This window comes from Thalassophryne amazonica, chromosome 23 (assembly GCF_902500255.1).
Source record: "Thalassophryne amazonica chromosome 23, fThaAma1.1, whole genome shotgun sequence".
NCBI lineage: Eukaryota > Metazoa > Chordata > Actinopteri > Batrachoidiformes > Batrachoididae > Thalassophryne > Thalassophryne amazonica.
In genome coordinates this window covers 28327140-28342465 of record NC_047125.1, presented here as the reverse complement: position 1 = coordinate 28342465, position 15326 = coordinate 28327140, and positions in this window count along the sequence as shown.

The following is a 15326-nucleotide window of genomic DNA, read 5'->3' as shown; positions in this document are numbered from 1 at the left end:
TAAAAGGTCTGATATATCTGTCCTTCAGTTTTTGGGAGTCTACCTGCAGAGTGATGTCCTTAGTTGACAGCCAAACCTCCTGCCCGGGCTAGTATGCAGGGGCCGGGGTACGCCGGCATTCTGCATGGTCCTTAGCCCTCGTCCGGGCTTTCAGAAGGGCAGAGCGGACAGTGCACCACACCTGATGGCACCTTCTGAGGTGGGCCTGGACCGAGGGGACCTCGACCTCTCCCCCTATGGCTGGGAACAATGGGTGCTGGTACCCCAAACACTCCTCAAAGAGGGAGAGGCCGGTCGCTGAGGAAACCTGACTGTTGTGGGCATATTCGATCCAGGCCAGATGTTGACTCCAGGCCGTCGGGTGTGTGGAGGTGACACACCGCAGGGCCTGCTCTAGGTCTTGGTTCGCCCGCTCTGCCTGTCCATTAGTCTGAGGGTGGTACCCGGACGGGAGGCTTACGGTGGCCCCCAGTTCCCTACAGAAACTCCTCCAGACTTGCGAGGAGAACTGGGGACCACGATCCGAGACTATGTTCGTGGAGATACCATGCAGACGCACGACGTGGTGGACCAGGAGGTCTGCAGTCTCCTGGGCCGTTGGGAGCTTCGGGAGGGCCACGATGTGGGCCGCCTTGGAGAACCGGTCCACTATCGTCAGGATGGTAGTCATTTCCTGGGACGCAGGGAGACCCGTGGCAAAGTCCAGGCCTATGTGGGACTAGGGGCGACGAGGCACCGGCAGCGGCTGGAGGAGTCCTTGGGCCTGGGTGGTGCAGGCCTGGACGTACTCCCGGACGTCGGTTTCCATCGACGCCCACCAGAAGTGCTGCCAGACCACTGCCACAGTTCTTCGCACCCCCGGGTGGCAGGAGAGCTTAGAACCATGACAGAAGTCCAAGACCGCAACCCTGGCCTCTGGTGGGACGTACAGCCGGTTTTCAGGTCCATCTCCGGGGTCCGGGTGTCGAGTCAGGGCCTCCCGGATGGTCTTTTCCACGTCCCAGGTGAGGGTTGCGACGACAGTGGACTCGGGGATGATGGTGTCCGGTGGCTTTACTTCCTCTTCATGCACCCGGGACAGTGCATCGGACCATTGGTTCTTAGTCCCGGGGTGATAAGTGATCTGGAATCAAACCGACCAAAGAACAGTGACCAACGGGCTTGCCTGGGGTTCAGACGCTTAGTGGTCTGGATGTATTCCAGGTTCCGATGGTCCGTGAAAACTGTGAAGGGAACCGTGGCTCCCTCCAGAAGGTGTCTCCACTCCTCAACAGCCTCTTTCACCACCAGAAGTTCCCGATTGCCAACGTCATAATTCCTTTCAGCCGGGGTCAACCTGCGGGAATAGTAGGCACAAGGATGGAGAACCTTATCGGACTCCCCACTCTGGGACAGCACGGCTCCTATACCTGAGTCAGAGGCATCCACTTCGACAATAAATTGGCGATCAGGGTCAGGCTGCACCAGAATTGGTGCAGTCGAGAACCGACGTTTCAACTCCTTAAACGCGGCTTCGCACCGATCCGACCAGGTGAAGGCGACTTTAGTGGAGGTCAGGGCTGTCAGGGGGCTAACAACCTGACTGTAGCCCTTAATGAACCTCCGATAGAAATTCGCAAAACCGAGGAACTGTTGCAATTTCCTACAGCTTGTTGGTTGGGGCCAATCTCTCACCGCCGCAACCTTGGCCGGATCAGGGGTGACGGAGTTGGAGGAGATAATGAACCCCAGGAAAGACAAAGAAGTGCGGTGGAATTCACACTTCTCGCCCTTCACAAACAGCCGGTTCTCCAACAACCGCTGCAGGATCTGACCTACATGCTTAACATGGGTCTCAGGATCCGGGGAGAAGATGAGAATATCGTCAAGATATACGAAGATGAACCGATGCAGGAAGTCCCGCAAGACATCATTAACCAAAGCTTGGAACGTCGCGGGCGCATTGGTGAGACCGAACGGCATGACCAGGTACTCAAAATGACCTAAGGGGGTGTTAAATGCCGTCTTCCACTCGTCTCCCTTCCGGATCTGAACCAGGTGATATGCATTTCTAAGATCCAACTTTGTGCAAATTTGGGCTCCATGCAGGGGCGTGAACACTGAATCCAGCAGAGGTAACGGGTATCGGTTGCGAACCGTGATCTCATTCAGCCCTCTGTAATCAATGCATGGATGGAGTCCGCCGTCCTTCTTGTCCACAAAAAAGAAACCAACCCCCATCGGGGATGTGGAATTCCGGATCAAAGCGCCAAAGAATCCCGGATGTAGGTCTCCATTGATTCGCGTTCCGGACGTGAGAGGTTGTACAACCTGTTGAACGGGTACTCAGTGCCCGGTACCAAATCTATGGCACAATCGTACGGATGGTGCAGGGGCAGCGTGAGTGCCAGATCCTTGCTGAAGACGTCAGCAAGATCATGGTACTCAGCTGGCACCGCCGCGTGATTGGGGGGGACTTGAACCTCCTCCTTGGCTGTTACACCGGGTGGAACCGAGGATCCTAAACATTCCCGGTGGCATGTTTCGCTCCACTGCGTTACAACCCCAGATGGGGATTGTGCTTTAACATCCAGGGATAACCTAAAATCACCTGGGAGGTAGACGGTGTTACAAAAAAACACAATCTCCTCCCTGTGATTCCCAGACACGACCAATGTCAATGGCTGTGTCTGGTGTGTGATTAATGGGAGAAGGGTGCCATCTAGTGCCAGAACTGACAAAGGTGACGGTAAGGCCACTAAAGGGAGCCCTACCTCCCTAGCCCATCTCCTATCCAGCAATTTCCCCTCCGACCCCGTGTCCACCAGTGCTGGGGCGTGAAGGGTGAGATCCCCACTCAGGATTGTGACTGGGATGCGTGCGGATTTTCGGGATCTCCCCTCGTGATTGTTATGGCCCACCCTTAGCCCAGTCTCTAAGGGCGGGCGTTGTAGTTTAACCGCTTGGGGCAATTCTTCTGTATGTGCTCGCTCGAGCCACAGAAAAAACACTCCCCGCCGGCCAGCCTCTGTTGTCTGTTTTCTGATTTTACTTTAGCCCTGCTCGTGTCCATAGCTTCTTCAGCAGGGGGAGCTGTTGCCACACGGAGCTCTCTGGCAGTGGAGCGGGGGGACGGCGGCACCCTTTCGGACCCAGAAGAGAGAGGGGCGACTCGTGCCCAGCCACGCCCTTTGCCTCGCTCCCGACGATGTTCCTCTAATCGGTTGTCTAACCATATAACCAGATCAACAAGCCCATCAAAATCCCACGGTTCATCCTTCGCCAGCAGATGCTCCTTCAGGACTGGAGACAGTCCATTTACGAAAGCGGCGCGGAGTGCAACATTATTCCAGCCCGACCTCGCAGCCGCGATGCAGAAGTCGACTGCATAATCGGCTGCACTCCAACGCCCCTGTCTCATCGACAGCAGCACATTCGAAGCGGTCTCGCCTCTATTAGGGTGATCAAAAACCTGTTCGAATTCCCGCACAAACCCAGTATATGTTGTTAGGAGCTGTGAATTCTGCTCCGAGAGCGCCGTAGCCCAGGCGCGTGCCTCTCCTTGAAGCAGGTTTATCACATAAGCCACCCTGCTAGCATCAGACGCGTACATAACAGGACGCTGTGAAAAGACAAGCGAATACTGCATTAAAAAGTCTGCGCACGTCTCTACACAACCGCTGTATGGCTCCGGGGGGCTTATGTATGCTTCAGGGGACGGGGGGGGGGGGGGTGGTTCGTTGAACAACCACTGGAATGTCTGTATCTGGCACTCGGGCAGCAGGAGTAGGTGCCGCAGCAGCGCCCTGCGCGTGCGCTTCCACCTGAGCGGTGAGAGCCTCCATCCTCCGATTGAGGATAACGTTCTGCTCGGTTACCAAATCCAACCGAGCAGTGAAGGCAGTTAAGATGTGCTGTAGCTCACCTAATACGCCTCCTGCTGGCCCCTGTGCACCTTGTGTTTCCATTGGTGGTTCACCTGATGGTAGACGCCCCTCAGGATCCATGACGTTGGCCGAGAAATCCTGTTGTGAAAAGTGTGATGACACGGGCCCACAACAGGGGGCGTAAATGAATGGTCAATGGAAATACGAAGTAACAATTTTAATGTCGTGAAATGTGCACAACGGATACAGATACAATTCAATACTATGGTCAATTACAAAGTTGGTGTCGTGTGGGCAGGCTCGAGGATAGGAGACGCCCGTCCAGAGAAGAGTCGGGACCCACACGATTTCCACCGCCAACGGATCTGGAACACTCCAGAGCCGCCAAGTCCTGACTCCCCAGGTGGCCACCGTCTCTAGCTGTCAGATCGGGTACTGCTGGCAGGAAACAGAAACAGTCAAGAGTGGGTGTGTGTGCACACACCCAGTAAAACAGTCAGCTGAGTATTCCTGATGGAGGGAGAAAACACCACCTCACAATCTCACTACTTCCTCTGGTTATCCGTGCAGACTCCACTACACAAGTGTAAGAGTGAAGAGTGGAGAACGCCAACTCTTACCACTCCCTTTGACTCGGCACTCAGTGGAGAAGCTGCAAACTCAGAAGATAAATTAGCTACCAGTACAGATGTGAAAGACATCACAACTTAGCTGATTCAATATTACGGCTGTGTCTCTACCTGAGCGGTTTAGACGATTTCTCGGCAGAGGTGTGGTGTCTTCTCCAGGCTTTTATGGGTGAGGCATGATGAGTAGATGAGTGACAGCTGTCAAAGATCCTGGTGCACCTGGCGGCAACTGCGCCCTCTGGTGCCTGAAGCCTGCCTTCAGGCAGGGCGCCCTCTGGCGTTGGGCTAGCAGTACCTCCTCTTCGGGCGGCTCACACAACATGTTGTTAGGAGGAAAGGTGATATAACACAGTGGTAAACATACCACTGTCCCAGCTTTTTTGAAACGTGTTGCAGACATCCATTTGAAAATGAGCAAATATTTGCAGAAAAACAATAAAGTTTATCAGTTTGAACATTAAATATCTTGTCTTTGTGGTGTATTCAATTGAATATAGGTTGAAGAGGATTTGCAAATCATTGTATTCTGTTTTTATTTACATTTTACACAATGTCCCAACTTCACTGGAATTTTTACACATCACTGAGTAAGTGCTAGACTTCGTAGCCATCATTCATAATGAAATACCAACAGTGTGGTATACTATGTTAAAACTGTCTGGAGTTCCCAAAAACTGAGTGAGCATGCTGGAAGGAGAGTAATGAGGGAAGACACCAAGACAACTCTGAAGGAGTTCTTGGCTTCCATAACTGAAGAAACTGCATATCGTGTGATTTTTGTATGGTGCAGCACCGGTTGTACAGCATCATGCTGGAGTCAAACATATAGGGGGGGGGGGGGGGGGGGGGGGAGTGAGACGTTTTGAGATTGATCCAGAAAAAGTAGGATGTGGTTTTCCATGTTTTGCATTCTGACAACCCATTATTTCTCAAAACCAGTGAGTCAACATATCAGTCTCGAAATGTTGGTTTGTCAGACTGTAAAAGATGGAGAACCACGTCCGTATTTTTTCTAGACCAGGCTCAAAACTTCTCAATCGCCTCTTGTACATCCATGTATCATGAGCAGGTCCTCTGCTCAAGTCCTGTTACTCCTCCAAGGCTAAAATCTACATTAATGGTCCCCATCCTCTTGAAATATCCCCTCCGCCCATTCTCTTTGCTGAAAATTAATTGTGAGGATAAAAGATGTCCTGAGAACAAAAACAGATAAATAAATTCCTGTCTCACATCACAAACATAAATTCTTGTTGGAAACAATGTTTCCCGAAAGTGTAATTCACATCATACAGAATGTTCTTGATTTAAAAACAAAAAAGCTGCAGAAAGATTTTTTTTTTTTAAATCGACATTAAAATTATTTCTACAAGTACAATTATCCACAACATTCACTGAACTGTTTTAATGTGTTCTCACTTTATTTTATTTATTTATTTTTTATTTGTCACAAAGGGAAGCTTAACTTGAATGTTTATGATCAACTGTGCAATGACAAGACAGAAATGATGCAGCAGATGGAGAGAGATAACTGTGCAACAGTTTCTCAACTTCTCAATTTGAAAGCCGTAATTCTAACGTAATGATCCACAGATATCACACATCTATGGTCATACTGCAGAAACCAGATGCTTTTCACCATATTAAGAAATAACTGAGGCCACTTGAACAAGATGTTCATGCTGATTGGAGTTCATGTGATCTACACAGTGGTGGTACAGTGAACCTCAAAGTTACTTTGATAACTACAAACTCAGTAACTGACACTAAACTGATAAACCAGCTCCAGCAGCTCTGTGAAGCTGACCCCCCGTCCACGTACAAAAATCCAAGAAAACACACTGAGTGGTTAGTGCTTCATTTGTGCTGCTTTTGTTTCTGAGATATTAAAGATTTTTTAAAGGTCATTCAGAGGTCACCATCCCCCCATCTTGCTCCAAAATTAACCAGACTGGTCGATTTTTTTAGTGGTCCGTTTGTGCAGATTTGTGCCGTTAAAATTTTCGCTTGTGCTGCTTTAGTTTCTGAGATATTAAGAGTTTTATTTTTGAGTGATGATGTCATCATCCCCCCAGCTTGGGCCAAAATGAACCAGACTGGTCTATTTTTTTAGTGCTTCCTTTGTGCCGTTAAACTTTTTGTTTGTGCTGTTTTAGTTTCTGATTTATTACAAGTTTTTTCTTTGCGTTATGCCGACGGGCACACGCACGGTGCTGCTGCAGCTGCATTCAGATGCCATCGGAAATTACAGGGTCTTTTTTTTTTTGTCAATAAATGATTTACATTTTTAATGAACTGTGCTTTATCTTTACTTCATCAATCACATTTCTGTCATAAGACATTAAATGCAATTGCTTCAAGGTTTATTTAGGTGTGTGGTGTGTTTTTTTTTTTTTTTACTTTACTGAAAAATGAACAGTATTAAGAACATTCTATACTCCCATTAAAAACTACACAAAATAGCACAAATCTACACAAACGGAGCACTAAAAAAGTAGTCCAGTTTAGGTGATTTTGGCGCAAGCTGGGGGGATGATGACGTCATCACTCAAAAATAAAAAAACTCTCAATATCTCAGAAACTAAAGCAGCACAAACGAAAATTTTAATGGCACAAATCTGCACAAACGGAGCACTAAAACTGATCTCAATCTACATTCTGACGCTGTCATAACAGCATTTGAAACAATCTGATCGCAGTTGATTGAGCTCTAAAATGTTGACATGTAGTAACATTTTATGTCATTGTCACTTTCAATCCACCGTGGGGCTTCGTGCCACTGCTCGACTCGTGTGCATGGTGGGTGAGTTTACAGCGGGTGAACAATCCAACGCTTGATAATTCTGCTTCATAGAGTCGATGTTGAAGGATCCAAAAGTGACATCACTATGAACGCTTGGCCACCACGAGTTATCACTGTGGAAAATTTTCTGACACCTCCTGCTTAAAACCAAAAAACTCAGAAGGATCTTGAGGCCTTATAATCGTGAATTTTTATTGATCATTTTAAAAATTGCTACCTTACAACAATGATGCTATTGAACCTTTAAACAACGAAAGATGAGTGTCCAAAACATTCTCATTTCACTCAAACGGATCTTTGCCTTTCTCTGTTCTCTGCGGCCACTCTGTATTTGCATTTTCTGTTCGGCTTTTGACATTACTGTTAACCTCAGTTATGGAGGCAGAGGACTGTTGTTTACCCATTTTAATACTGAGCACACTAACGTTAGACACACAACAACAAATTATACAACAACAGATAAGCCTCTTCAATAATACCCTCAGCATCACCTGAAATCTCACTAGCCTTAAAATTTCACCAGTGTCCACACAGTCTGAGGGATTGAGTGAATAATCTGCACCTTATTTCACTCATAAAGCTGACAATGTTTCTGTGCCAGAAGCAAAACAGAAGCCAACCTCACTTTGGACAGGTCTTGATTAACAGAAACCAGAATTTTTCATCCTACCACAACACATCCCCTAGCGTTAACCTCACTTTGGACAGGTCTTGATTCCCAGAAACAAGAGGTTTTATCCTACCCCAAGACATATCCTAGTGTCAGCCTCACTTTGGACAGGTCTTGATGACCAGAAACAAGACGTTTTATCCTACCTCAACACATCTCCTAGCGTCAGCCTCACTTTGGACAGGTCTTGATGACCAGAAACAAGACGTTTTATCCTACCTCAACACATCTCCTAGCGTCAGCCTCACTTTGGACAGGTCTTGATTCCCAGAAACAAGATGTTTCATCCTACCTCAACACATCTCCTCGTGTAACCCTCACTTTGGACAGGTCTTGATTAGCAGAAACAAGACGTTTCATCCTACCTCAACACATCTCCTTGTGTAACCCTCACTTTGGATAGGTCTTGATTACCAGAAACAAGACGTTTCATCCTACCTCGACACATCTCCTCGTGTTAACCTCACTTTGGACAGGTCTTGATTACCAGAAACAAGACGTTTCATCCTACTTCAACACATCTCCTCGTGTTAATCAAGACCTGTCCAAAGTGAGGTTAACAGAAATCAGACTTTTTCATCCTACCTCTCTGCTGTGGTTTAAAGGCCTTGCTCAAGGGCATGTCTGTAATGTTGAAGAATAAAGGTACAGTGCTTCTTGCTCTGTGCCCTGTTGCCTGTAAACTAAATAACTCATTTGTCATGCAAACAACACTTATTTTAATATATGGTCACATAGAAGATCCACCAGAGAGGACAATCAAAATAATAACCAGAGGAATATATGTGGCGCTCAAACTCGGACACATCAGTGGAACAACAGTCGAGACACAAACAAATGACGACTGGAGTCAAATACAGACAAGGTTGGTGTTTTTATTTTATGGTGTTTTGTTGCAGAAAATGGTAGTTTTCTGGCATGTTTGCACACAACACATGAAGTAATACTGTAAATGCAAGAAGAAAAAGATGTACAAATGCACATATTGTACCACAAGAAGGATAAATTGGGGTCACACGTATAGTGTTGTGAGTGTCCTATTATTCACTAGACATCCAGCATATAAATTATTTCTTTCAAAATAAATAAATGGATATAGATATTGCTATCTCAAGGCTAACAATGTTTAACAAATTCTTTGTTTCACAATTAAGTTAAATGAGCTGATGAATGTTTGCTTCATACTAATGCCTCCTGTTGGTTCTTCACTCATTCACTCATCTTCAACCATTTATCCATGTTCATGTCACAGGGGCAACAGCTCCACAAGAGGACCCCAAACGTCCCTTTTCTGAGCCACATTTACAAATTAAAACAGGAATTCACTCCAGTAGGGTGGTTTATGTGATTAATTTGCTTCGAGGTGAGGCACGCGCTTGGGCTACGGCGCTTTGGGAGCAGAATTCACGCTCCTTACCTCTTATACTGGGTTTGTGAGGGAGTTCAGAATGGTGTTTGATCACCCTAACAGAGGCGAGACCGCTTCAACCGTGCTGCTGTCTATGAGACAGGGGCGTCGGAGCGCAGCTGAATATGCAGTCGACTTCCGCATCGCGGCTGCGAGGTCTGGCTGGAATATGACTGCACTCCGCGCCACCTTCATAAACAGACTGTCATCGGTCCTGAAGGAGCACCTGGTGGCTAAGGATGAGCCACGAGATTTGGACGGGCTTATTGATCTAGTTATACGATTAGACAATCGGTTAGAAGAATGCCGTCGGGAGCGAGACGAAGGACGTCGCCGGGCACGCGCCGTCCCTCTCCCTTCCGGGTCTGAAAAGGTTCCGCCCTCCCCACGCTCCACAGCCTCGGTGCTCCGTGTGGCAACAGCTCCCCCTGCTGACAATGCTATGGACACGAGCAGGGCTAAATTAAGATCATCTAACAGACAGAGGAGACTGGCCCGCGTTGAGTGCTTTTTCTGTGGCTCAAGTGAGTATCTGCAGAGAGACTGCCCCAAGCAGTTAAACACAAACGCCCGCCCTTAAAAACTGGGTTAAGGGCGGGCCAAGACATTCACGTGGGACATACATGAATTTCCACACGTTTTTCCACAATTTCCTTTGGCGCTCGAGGTCCCCTTGGAGAAAAAGTTCAGTCAAAAAATTTTCAGTTGCTTGCACCCATGAATGGACCTCAGCCATCTGCCAGAGGGAAGGGTGACAAATGGTTTGTGCCCTAGATGAGAGGGATCGGCCACTATCTTCCTTGCTCACCTAAAGGCCCTGGAGGTGTACAGGTCCTGTCGGGATAGCAGATTGTAGTTGATCACCTTCTTTTCTGTGTGGATGATACAATGCAGGTGATCAATCTCCCATCTGTAGGCAGACAGGAAATTGACTGTCGATAGTCTATCATGGGAGATCAAATATCATTAAACATGGCTGTACAACATTCACTTTATTTGTTTAGCACCAAAATCACAACAATTCTGCCTCAAGGCACTTCACACAAGCAGACAAACATTATATATATATATATATATATATATATATATATATATATATATATATATATATAGAACGTAATGAGATTTGTTCAGAAACCATGCAAAAAAATTTTCAAAGAACTGTCCAGACAACATGTTCTGCTACTGCTCTAACTACTCATTATGTTTAAATTGGTTATAATTTAACTACAAATTGTAAGTCTTTCTAAATTTATTGTACTTGTTGTAGAATTGATACAGGTGTTTTAGAATTTATAACCATTTTCTGCATTTGCTTGTCAACCTAATTTGTAAGAGGTGTGGTCTTTCTTGGCTCCGGTACAATTCTGACATACTGCCAATAATCATACTTACACCTGAAAATAGACAATTGATAGTAATTGTGTGGGCTTGTTAAAGAAAAAGGCAAACTTATAAAAGATTTTCTGGAGAGAAAACTGCAAAACATATTTTAAAGAACAGTTGTTTCTAATTTCTTTTTTTTTTTTTAATATACAAATACTTGAACATATTTTATTGAGTCTGATCTTTGGGCCTTTGATTCTGGAATGAAAACTTTACTCAGTCTGGCCACTGAGCCACTGCTGCTTGTTTTTAGATAACTAAATAATGGTACAGGGCTCTGCTGGTGCAGGGGTGGTGGCCAAGTAGTTAGTGTGCTTGGTTTTAGTGCATAAGGTTCCTGGTTCAAGCCCCATCCTTGCCATTTTTCTCCATGTAATGTGGAGTTGCGTCAGGAAGGTTATCCGGCTTTTACATATTTTCAACAAATCCAAACCCCAAAATTCAAACTTAAATAAATAGATTACAGATAATACTTTCAAAAATCTAAGTAAAAGCAAATTTCTTTAATATGATCTCTGGTTAATAAAACAAACAAACAAACAAATTGAATAATAAAAATATCATTTTGAACATCACTTTTCAAGCTGGTATAACTTCTAAATTCAGTTCCTATTTAAGATGAACTCCTTCAAATTAAAAATCGTAATCCAGTTTGACGCAAACTCAGTACTTCTATATTTTAAAATCACAGATTATTCCACAAATGGACTCAAGGCTGATGTTAGCATTTGATATTTATTATTTCTATCAGTACATGCAGTTGAGTAGTTTGTTTGAACGAACATGTTTTCCATTAACAATCTTTCACTCTGACTCAACATAAAAAAAACCTTCTGTTTTACAAGATGCAAATTAACTTTAAATTGAGGTTTATCCAAATCAACACCTGCTGGGCGAGTGACTTATTTTCATATCTGAGCAGTTTATTAATCGCACTGTTCTTCAGTAATCACTATTAATATTAACTGAGGTTTTGATTATTTCAAGTTTGAAGTTATCAAGTTTTAATTCTTTAGGTTATAATCATCAGTTTGTTGATCCAGAGTTGGATATTGCAGATGACACCCCCCACCCCCCCGCCCACACACACACACACACACACACACACACACACACACACACACACACATATACATACATACATACATTAATATTGCTCACATCATACACCCTAATGTCACAAAAGCACACCAGTAAATGAATTTGACAGGAAAGTTTAATTTCACCTCAGCCACCGCCAGGTGGTGCTGTTAATACAACTTTAGTCCAAACTGGTGTCTAAGGTGAATGTCCTTTAACCCCTCCCATAAACATGGAACTTCAAAATATAGCATTTAGATCTTGAAGCCATATTTTTTGTGTACTTTGTGTAATTTATATATGACCGGGGAGATAACGTATTATATAAATTTATCACAAATACATATATGTAATTGCCTTGTGACAGGCTGGCGTCCTGTCCAGGATGCACCACGCCTCATGCTCCATGACTGCTGGGATAAGCTCCAGCCCCCCTCAAACCTTAATTGGACTAAGCAGTTGAAGATGAGTTAGTGACGCAATGAAACAAAAGAATGAACAAAGAGCCACATGGTAGCGTTGAGGTAAATTTAGGTTTGGCTGCCTGGGGCCTGTTAAACCACAAAGTAAAACAAACAGTAAAGTAAGAGAGGAAGTACTAAGCGTAAAAGCATGAGAGAGAGAAAACAGCTTGTTCTTGGCCTTTTCAGGTGGACTCGGTCATGAAGCCCCCCTCCATTTGATATGTGGTTTCACTCACAAGGAAAATTAAAAAATAAACTTCATATACTGAAACACTTTCTTAGGTTTGTTTCTCACTGAATAGTAGATGAATAAAGGTCCCCAAATACATCCCAAGAACAAGCAATTGTTTACAGGAAAAACATTTCACCATGGAAAATTCTTAAAAATTCAAGAAATAATCACTTGACATATGTCAGTTAAATTTGTCTTTCTTGTTAAATAAAAGCCCTCAGCTGAAAGGAAACCTGTCACATGTTAGACTGCAACATTATACAAACAAGAAAAACATGACCCTTTTTTATTTGGATAAAATATGTAATTTTACAACACAAAGTGGTTGTGTCCGGACACTTTTGTCCGGACAACATGGTTTGCCCGGGGCAGGCATCAGCTACAGCCACACACCAGCAGGCCCGGGCTTCCTTTCAATTTCAAACTGAAATTGTAACTGAAGCAAAATTTCATGGAGTTATCATTGATGATAATTAAGATGGAAAGCACACAAATTATATTAAATCCAAAATGTCAAAAGCCATTGCAAGCCTGTATAAAGCACAAGATTTCCTCCCTCGATATTTACTAATCTCTTTATATTATTCATTAATAGCTCCATATGTGACATATTGTATTGAGATTTGGGGAAACACATATAAAACAAACACTAATTTAATATTTTTATTGCAAAAGAAAGCCATAAGAATGATCAATATTAAACCTTACCATAAGCCGACAAACCCACGATTTATTTGTTTGAATATTCTGAAATTCAAGCACTTAGTTGATTATAGTACAATAGTAACCACGTATAAAGTTAAAAAAAAAACAAACAAAAACAAACTTCTACCTCACCATATATACAAATTGTTTTTTTTATTTATAGGAAGAAGTGGGGTACGATTAGCTAACTGCTAATGTTAGCTTGTCAAGCTGGCTGTAGCACCGCTCGTCATAGCTAACAACATAGCCGGTTCTGTTTGTTAAGCTAACATTAATAGACACTTTTGTTTACATTTGTTATATGTATTGGTTGGTACGATCATTATTGTAGGGTAAAGCAACACTATTGTGCTTTATACTCTAGTTATCGGCTTTAATTAGCTTTTTTTGTTAGCAAGGTGTGCTAAGCTAGTTAAAGGCTAATTTATGGTAGCTCTTCTGGCTATAGTTAGCCAACTTTCGGGATTTATACTCTTTTACATGATGTAAATTTTTAATAGTTCTTCAGTTTAAACGGTTCTTTAATAGATACCAATAAATAGTGTTTAAGTTTGGAGTTTCCATTAGAAAGCATGTAGAGTACAGAATTTGTCTTTCTGTAGTAACTATTCATAACTTAGCTAGCAGGGTGAACTTTAGATAGGAAGCTAATACATATATCATAGCTTTTGTTTCTATAATAACATAACCAGATTTATATCTTAGCCTACTAGCTATAAGTTTGTTTTATAACAAGTCTACAGACTAGGGTTATGTACATTTCAATCTTTTTCTTTAGGAAAACAGGTTACAGGAACTAACTCCTATAATATTATGTAGTTATTATATTTCTTGAATATGTGTTTACTGCCCTGTTTGTGTAAATGTCACTTATATACATGCTGTCCATATTCTTGAGCCGCTTAGGTGGGTAGGGAGAGTTCCCATGGGATAAAAAAAGCTTTTAAACCTACCATTCCTGGTTCTCAAGACCAGGCACCTAAGTGGCTCTGTCTCTTCTTCTTTCTTCCTCTTTTTTTATATATATATATATATATATATTTAGGAGTACCTTAATGTATACTAATAGAGTTCCACCTTAGATTTGGAATGTATAATAGAAGGTATACCTTACTGAATTTTCATCTCCAAAATCTGTTTAAAATGAAGGACTCCAGTTATAATTTGAGAGGAACATTATTATTTGATAAATTAAATGCTCAAACTACTTTAAGAAGTCACTGTTTCTGTAAAAGGTGTAAACATTTGGAACATCTGTCTTAAACATATTAAATTACGCCCTACTCTAGTCAGCTTTAAAGACTTTATAAAAATAATATAATCTCTTGTGATAGTTTGGGCAATTAAATTTATTGATTTGGTATTATTTCCTTTGGATTGTGCATTATTATTTATTTTGTTGTGATGAGAAAATTCTGTTCATTGATTAATCTCAAAGATCTCTGCTTTGTTCCTTTTTGTATTTGCTGTATGTATTAGGTATGTGTGTGTATATTTATGGTAAAAGGGATGGGTGCATAAGCTTTTGCTTCTGCCTACACCCTTTCAGCCACATGTGCTACTGTGAAATCTTTTCTTTTTTGATAAGGAGTTTTGTGTGATAAATAAAATTGTATGGTTTCTGAGCAAATAAAAAAATGGCAATAGATTACTTTAAACCTCTTAATTATATTTGTTCTAATGTTTATCTGCTCATGTGAAGCACCTTGTGGCAGGATTGTTGTGATTTGGTGCTAAACAAATTTTTTTTTTTTTAATGAATGTTGTACAGTCATATTTGGATCTCAGTACATTGAACACAGACCATTTTTTTCAATGCTTAAAGCTTTTTTAATTTGTGCTATGAATTTCACATTTCAGCATAAAGTTTGCAGTAAAAGCATCTTTTCATAACCATTCCATGTGCCCATATCCAGTGTTGCCACAGTTACTCTGAAAAGTTACGTTATTAGTTACTTTATAAAGTTACTTTATTAGCAGCAGCCGACAACTTGTCTAACAGTTACTCTTAAGATTGAGTACTCAGAATAGTAACTCATCAGCAAAGTGACTAATAGTTACTTTTAGAGTTAGATTAATGGTTTAT